The 8008-nt window shown below is 37.4% G+C and overlaps 1 long non-coding RNA gene across 1 annotated transcript; it reads left to right on the top strand.

Annotated features, from left to right (window-relative positions):
* The first annotated feature begins 8 nt into the window (after positions 1–8).
* On the top strand, positions 9–3675 carry LOC130258542 (uncharacterized). Its single transcript, XR_008841520.1, has 2 exons — positions 9–490; positions 2331–3675. It is a non-coding gene; the product is annotated as an uncharacterized LOC130258542 (long non-coding RNA).
* The last annotated feature ends 4333 nt before the right edge of the window (positions 3676–8008 follow it).

Raw genomic sequence — 8008 nt, 5'->3', positions numbered from 1 at the left:
TGAAATTACAGGGGGGAAAAAAACTGGGGTGAGTTGGAGGTAAAACATACCTATGTAGTGAAACTTCAGCCAAGGAAACCAAATTCAAAGGTTAAGAGAACTTGCTTTAGGGACTGCTGATGTATATGGGAGATCAGTAAACCTGTTAGATGTCATGTGTGTTGTTCTGGTTTTACTGTTGGATGCAATTTTGTCAGTTTCTGGTTTTGATGAGTAAATGTGGCAGAGCCTAAATATATGGTGGGGTATTGGGGATTTGGGGGGATTTGGTTTTTATTGTTTCTTTGGGGTTTTGGGGTTTTGTTTTATATGGTTAATTGTCTTGATATATCAGTCATTTGTTGTGGGTTTTTAGGTCCATAATTTGTACAGCTGCATTAAAGTGGCAGAAGATTTTGTATCTCCTGAACACGTGAAGCACTGCTTCCGTCTGACCCAGGAGTTCAGGCATCTGTCTAATACTCACACAAACCATGAGGATAAACTGCAGGTAACCATTTTATGTCCATAAACACTTAAGTACATCCTGTGTTTTGCCAGCTTAGTTCAGTACTAGAAATGAGTAACAACTTCCTAGAAATCTGGAGGTTCTCATTTGATTTGTACATTACCTAATTTTTAAGGACTTCTGTCTACAGTATTACGTAAACAGAAATTAGTAATAGACTTCTGCATTTCCAAAGAACTTTCCCTCTGTTAGACAAATGCATGCATTAGTATTAACAAGTTTTTGAATGGCTGAATCCTAATGACAACAGAGTAGACCAGAAGGGAAAAAAAATCTTAAAAAGAAAAGAGCAGTGCTTTATTTTGAAGAGAAATGTTTATTTGACCAAGTACACTTATGTTTGTTTCTTTATCACCTAAAGGAAAACTCCTCTGTTAGGTTTCTGATTGCATTCGATGATCTTAAAGGTCTTATCCAACATACGTTAGTCCTAAAATTAAGTGTGTTTTGGTTTGAGGAATCCTGACTGCTTCAGGTAATAATTATGCACAGAACATAATAGGTACACAGGTACACTGGATATAAGACAGTAAGTTCTACAGAGAGAAGACCACAGGAGATCTTGGATTTTGTCTAGCACTTCTGAAGCATTGCTATCTGCTCAGTTTGTAAATTTTGTTGTCAGCTTTTTTGTGTATCAGTAATCACACACATATGTAAAAGGGAGGAGGGTGGAGATCTGCAGGATGGCTGTCCTCATGAAACTAAGTTCACAGTATATTGACACCCAAGGATCTCAGAATCTACCACGCTAATTCTCTCATACCAATTCCATGAAAGTGTGCTATAAATTTCCATGTGGTTTTCATGGGATTATAAAGGAAAGCAGAAATAGGATCAACTCTGGTGTCTAACACTACCTCTTCAGTGTGATGATACAAATGCAGAGGTGTTTCTGTAAATCAAGAGGTTGTAAATAAATAATGCTTATTATTAAAAAAAAGAACCAAGAAACAAAAACCCACAAAGTGCAACTCATTATTCCTGTGAAAAGAAATACTGGTTTTATTTGTCTGAGACTTTTTTTTTTAATTTGTAATTTTTAATGTATCTTTTCATATAAACCTCTGTCTATATTTTTATACAGTAAAATACACAGAGACAATAGCAGCATAAATTATACCAAAAATTGAGGTCCCATGTACATCAGAAAAAGACTATGGTGCTTAGCAGTTAGTTGAGCAGTGCAGTTGAGCCACTCAGGAGGTGAAACTTCCATTCAACACCTGGAAACAGAATTCAAATAAACTTAGATTAGAAAAAATCAGAAACAAGGTAGAACTTTAATTCTTAAATAGGTAACTGTGAAAAAGATAGCAGTGAGTAGTAGTGAATTTCTCGTCTTTCTGCAAGATTCAAAATTAGAAGAATTTCCAGTCTTTATGCAAAGACCACAGGATGATTCATTGCATCATCTTAATTTTCATAGGATTAAACTGTATGATTTTCTTGCATTTTTAGATTTAATTAATATGAATCTCTATGTGACTTGAATCACAAGGACTTTTTCAAAATAAACTCTTATATATAAAACTATGTAGTGCACTTCCTCCTAGCTCTCACAAGAGAAGGAATTATCTTAAAATAACATGAGTAAATATATGTTGCTGGATGAGCAGAAAATGAGTTAGTAAATCAATGCAGGTGTCTAAAATACTTGCCAACTTTGACAGTTAAAATCTGTTGGTATCCTGAAGCAAAAAGAATATATATTTTGTGTATACTTGCCACCTATTACAAATTCAGCTATCGAAGTTGAGTGCATAACTATGCAAGACTCTCCTTGTTAGTCTGTAGAAGTTAATTTTTTTTCCTGTTGCAGGTGAAGAACATTATCTACCATGCAGTGAAAGATGCTGTTGGCACATTGAAAGCTCATGAATCCAAACTAGCTAGATCGTAGGAATTGCTAATTCCAAATGCCCTGTCAAGTAGGCCTTTTGCTCATGGTATATCCAGGGACTGCACAGGACTGCCTCTGCAGGAGCAGGAGCTTCTCCCTGGAGCTGCTGTGGTCAGTATTACACACACTCTTCAGCCACCGTTTTCTGCACTGTCTCAACACTGAAGGTCTCATGGAAAGTCGCACTGTTAAATGCAGAATTCCAGATTCTAAAAGGTGCCATATCCCTTTCCTGTGGCCTTTTGCAAATTGAAAGAACATGGAAACCACTTGGTGTTCCTGCATATTACGATTAGAAATGGTATAAAGAGCGTGGATGGTTTTTTCCCTCATGCCTAGTTAGTCTCCACTAAGTTAGAACGTGCAGGAGGTTGGTTGTCCTACTGTGGACTTGGTTGATAACTGCTGAAAGAATGTGACCAACAGTAGCCCAGCTGCAGAAATTCAAACTTCCTGTGTGAGATACAGGCCAAGGAAAAGGATAAAGCTGTTCTCTGCACTCCCCTTCTTCTAGCCGTTTCTCTATACACTGTAGAGTTGCAGAACTAAAGGGAGAACCCACTTTTTTTCCCCCTGGGAGACTCCAGAAATAAAAGAATTGTGTATTTAGTGAAAAAATAGGTTTGTAGTGAAACAGTTAATATTTCATGAAAGTAGATATTTTTAGTATTTTTGAGGTACCACAATTGTTCCTGGATTTTCAAGGAAAGGTATTACGTTTAGTCTTCCTTTCAATAAAATCAAGAAGTGATTTTTAGAAAGCAGTCCAAAATAGCACAAAAACAGCCAAAGGAGAATTGAATAGAAATTGACATCCCACCTCCCTTGCCCATATTACCTCACCTATCTTCTCCCTCTCTCTACACCACTCTGCTTCCTCAAAATGAGAAATAAAAAGGAGTATAAACTCTGTTCTCACATGGAGATGTTGTACATCTCTCCCTGCACTGGTGATGCAGGCAATATTCACCCAATACCAGTGCTACCTGTAAACATCTATAAAACACCTATCCTTTCCAAAGAGATGGAAAAATTAACTTTTGGTGTCAGCTTTGTCCAGAACTATTTTAAGTAAAATGTTCCTGCTTGATAGAACTGTATTCAGAATTTACTAATGTCAGCATTGATGCAATGGATTTCATTGTCTGGGTACATGGGGAAATGTATTGACCTTATCTCCAGCTGTACTGTAGTGCCACTTGCAGGCCTGTTAATATGTTCACGGTTATTTCATTTTTTAAAAAATAAAAATCATTTACTGTAACAGCATGGGCAGTTTCTTTCATACCTGTACACTAATCTTCCTGCCTTGAGGTCATCTCAGCCTCTGCCTCTGGTAATGCAGGCTGCCTGCTAATTTTGATCTGCTGTGTTTGACCAGAAGGCTCAGGTGTTTAGCCTGGCATTCCAAGTATGTGCTGGGAGCACACCAAGCTGCCTGCCAATTCTTGATTCTTCGCAGTAGTTTGGGTAGAGGATCTGTCTTGTCATAAAAAAAGTCTGTTGCACTGTGCTCCCCATCCCTACCTTCTTAACAGGTTGGGGTCCAGAGATGCCTTCTCCACTGCAGCTATCCTGTGAATATGGGCTAGTTTATCTGCTAGAGATAAAAAGTGTTATTCCAGACCCATGAATCATTCAGCTTCACTGTATCCTGCTGTATAGTTTCTTGTGCACTTCTGTTGTACTCTGTGCATGCGGATTAATTATAGCTGAGATGTTTCCCTCATTTGTGTGTGTCTGTATAAGCATTAGAATTGGATAAAGATCAAGAAGGCAGAGACCTGGCTATATCTAATACAGTAGCTTGAGTAATTTTGAATGCAGTGATCTACAATAAGAGTTTTGCATCTCATTCTAAACCTTTGTTTAGTTTGAGTCTATCAAGTACTGCTTCTGTCTCTTGAATTTCCTTTTTTATTAATCATGTAGTGCAATCAACCTGAAGGAATATGCAGCCAAAATCAGAGGTATTATTAAAATTAAGAAATACCGTAGAATCATAAAATGGCCTATGTTGGAAGAGACCTTAAAGATCATCGGATTGTTCTGACAAATACCATACAGAGCTTATACCACAAGTAGCTAGCCAAAGTGGTTATAAAATTGACTTAAGGTACATAATCAATAGTTTTTATCACAGTATTTTCTAGTTCAAGATTTTAAAGGGCAGCTGCTATGTTACGTGGAATGCAAGCAGATTAAAGCAGACATCATAAATCAGAGGGGCTTTAGCAGAGGGAGAATAAAATACTTGAGCTACATGTCTCTAATACAGTTTGCTGCAGTCGTCATACTTGTTCTACCTCATGCTGTCTTGCCATTTCTAAATGGAGGTGCATGAGACAGTGGGCAGCACCATTTTTGAATATGGGCTTTAAATTCGGCTGTCTTTTAGCCAGTGTCCTGTGTAACTACAGACAAGATGAAGCAAGAATTCAGGAATATATGGGTGTTGGCCTGCCCAAGTGAATTTAGATTGCATTCACAGTACTGAAGGTAGGTGTGTGCTCAGCCATGCAAGGGTATAATGTCCCCATAATGTCCCCAGTCTGAAGATTTCACTCCTTTTCAAACAAAAAGCTTCCTTTTCTGGATACTGAATAAAAATGTAACAGCGTGCAAGGTTTACTTTTGCAAAATCTTTACTATGAGGCAACTGTACCCGGCAACATAAATATAGGAAAAAAATAAGTACCTAATACATCAAAAGTTATGTTCCATGTGTCATTTCTCTGAAAGATTATTAGCCTTTTGTAAAACCTGAGGATGTGGAATCAGAATTGGAGCAGCAAAGTTAGATGCTAAGCAGTAACTTGAATTTACCTACAATCCAAATAAGATGAAAGAAGTGATGAGGCATAGACATTATTTAAAACTGTTGTGCCCCTGTATATGATTTTCTTCTTCCTCACTCCTGGTAGCCCTTTGATAGCTCCAAGCTTCTTCAGTAAAGAGGTATTGGTTGAGGTGTATGACACACCAGTTATTTATTTATGCATCAAGCACACCTTGTAAGCATTGAGTCATTGAGAAATTACTGTGAAACTACACAGCATGTGAGTGAAGCTTAGCACATAAGGACCTGTTGACAATGCATCTTCCCACTTCTGGTTACTAGTAAGGAGTCTTATCTTCTGATGGTAAACTTCAGTGTTTCCCCAAACTTACCCCCATAGCTGGTATGCCTGCCAACGCCTGCTTGTAGTCACTCTTTTCCAGTGCATCTCAGAATCTGAGATCAGCCCACAGCTTCATTCCTCTCAATTGGCAGTGTCTTTAAGATTCCTATTCTCAGCTTTTGAAAAAGAGCTGTATGTTCCCACCAGACATTTGAAAAATAACCAGACAGAAATCGTCTTTCTTTTCTCTCTTATCTCCCTCATTCCCCTGCATTGCAGGGAGCTTTTGATTTATCTCTGCCTTATATATAGTCTAATAGAATGGTAATGTAAGTTTCAAGAGCCGGATACAACAAATTACAGCTGTTTCTTCTAGAAAGGTGTCTTCTAAGAGAACAGTTTTCAATCACAGAGCAAAATCTCTAAGGAAATGTTTTCAGAACAATTTCCAGTTCTAGGGCCCTAGCCCTTACAATGTCTCTTTTTGCTGTCAGCTTGCACTTTTTCTGTTTTCCTTACTTCTTTCAGCTTTTGATACTCTTCTACTATAATCTGCACCTTTGTGCTTCAAGGAGGGTTCCCATTATGCTCTTCCACTTCACCTTTATTCCCAAGATCCATATTTTGTCTGCTAAACTTTTCTAGAGGGAATCCTATATTCTTGAGCCCTGATGAATTGTTGTTCCTCTTCGTCATAGCAGCTTCTGCCTGAATCTCAGCTTCAGCAGGATCTCTGGATCTGACCTGGCATTTTTCTTAATGTAGCTTTGCTTAAGCTGTTCTATTCAAGGAACAGCTTGTGGGATTTCCATGCTTTATTGTTTAGCTATAGCAGATTGACAGATATTTGGTGACCTGTTTGGACCATTTGTAGATAAACTACAAGTTTATCATGAGTTGTTTCAGCAGCAGCATATCTGCAAAAAAATGTATACAGCCTTAATGTGAAAACAATTGATGAATTGCTTTCCTGGGTAGGTCTTATTTATACAGCATTATACAATATTACTACTAAGTTAATAAAAAGAATACTACTAATAAATATTTTTATTTTCACTTAGCCTGCAGCTGACTTTTGTTCTAAAAATAGCCCTTAAACTACCAGTAGTTTCTTCTTGTGGAAAGGTAAGTTAATTAATTAATCTTTCATTTTTATTTATGATATGGAAAAAAAATTGAACTTCTCATTGTTAAATGTAAATTGCTAGTTTAAAATAACCTTTTCTGAAGTTATTCTAAAGCTCAACATGCTACTAAACAGTGAGCTGACACTTATATTTACAACACCACCTTCTCTACTGATGTTGAGATTCTGTTGTTCTTGCCACCATTTGTGTCTAATGCACTGAAGACTTCCATACTGCCCCTTGGCACATTAAATAGCTTAAAACACTAAGGCACATTTTATTTGGGTGTCACCCATGCTGCAGTTATTTAGCATTCTCACACTGTCATATGTGTTACTCAGCAGATCTCTGCATTTTCCCTCTTCTGTTTGCATCTTCTGCTCACCTGAGCATGAACAAATGACTCAGGTAACAGAGCTTTTGCTGTGCTGGTCACCAATAGGAAACTGATGCAGTTAGAAATTGAGTTATTTTGTTTACGGTTTTGCGTGTTATTTGGACGTCTGAAAGCAGATTCCTTTTATCCTATTAGTAGGTCAGTTATGCCATCAGTGGTGTAAATTGTGCAGTCCCTTATGCAATCATTTTGTGGCCATTCATATTCAAAAGCAGACTGTGACAAAATGTTCTTTATCACTGTAGAGACGTTTGTGTTTTCATCTCTTGCATGTAATGGAAAGTTGTCAATGTTTTGTATTTGTCATCACTACTCATTATACTGAATTTCATGCATTCATGAGAAAATTTTTCTCAATCAGCTCTTTTTGTTCTGACTCTTTCCTTGGTCACATTCCTTTTAATAAAGGCTCTTCAGCAACTACCGGCAGCTAATGAGACTTTGCCATAGTGCCTTCCTTCAGGGTTTTTTTTTTGTTTGTTTGTTTGTTTCAGGTTTTTCTGGTTGGTTTTTTGTTTGTTTTGTGGTTTTGTTTTTTTGTTGCTGTTTGGGTTTTTGGTTTTGGTGTTTTTTTGTTTGTTTTTGGTTTTTTGTTAGCTGAAGAACTATAGTAGATTTCTAGTGATTTTTTTTTTTCCATTTAAAGACAGCTCATATAATGATTATCTCAGTGTGATTCAGGTATCTGTGTATGGGGCCTTATCAGTCCTTGACTGTAATATACATGCATACAGGTTCCCAGGGACTCTGTAATGAACTCTGGCATTGAATGAGGAGGAAGATTCTTTAAATAGTATTCCTTGTTGAGCTGTTAAAATACATCCTTTTCCTGTACTCCAATATGCTTAAGCATACACATTTCCCATCCTGCACTACGGATATTCCCAGACACACAAGTACACTGTTCAGCCTTGTTTTTGTAGTTAACAAAGTAATCCTTGACCTCTCAAC

The sequence above is a fragment of the Oenanthe melanoleuca genome, chromosome 13, assembly GCF_029582105.1.
Source record: "Oenanthe melanoleuca isolate GR-GAL-2019-014 chromosome 13, OMel1.0, whole genome shotgun sequence".
Lineage (NCBI taxonomy): Eukaryota > Metazoa > Chordata > Aves > Passeriformes > Muscicapidae > Oenanthe > Oenanthe melanoleuca.
This window is presented reverse-complemented; position numbering and strand designations above follow the sequence as displayed.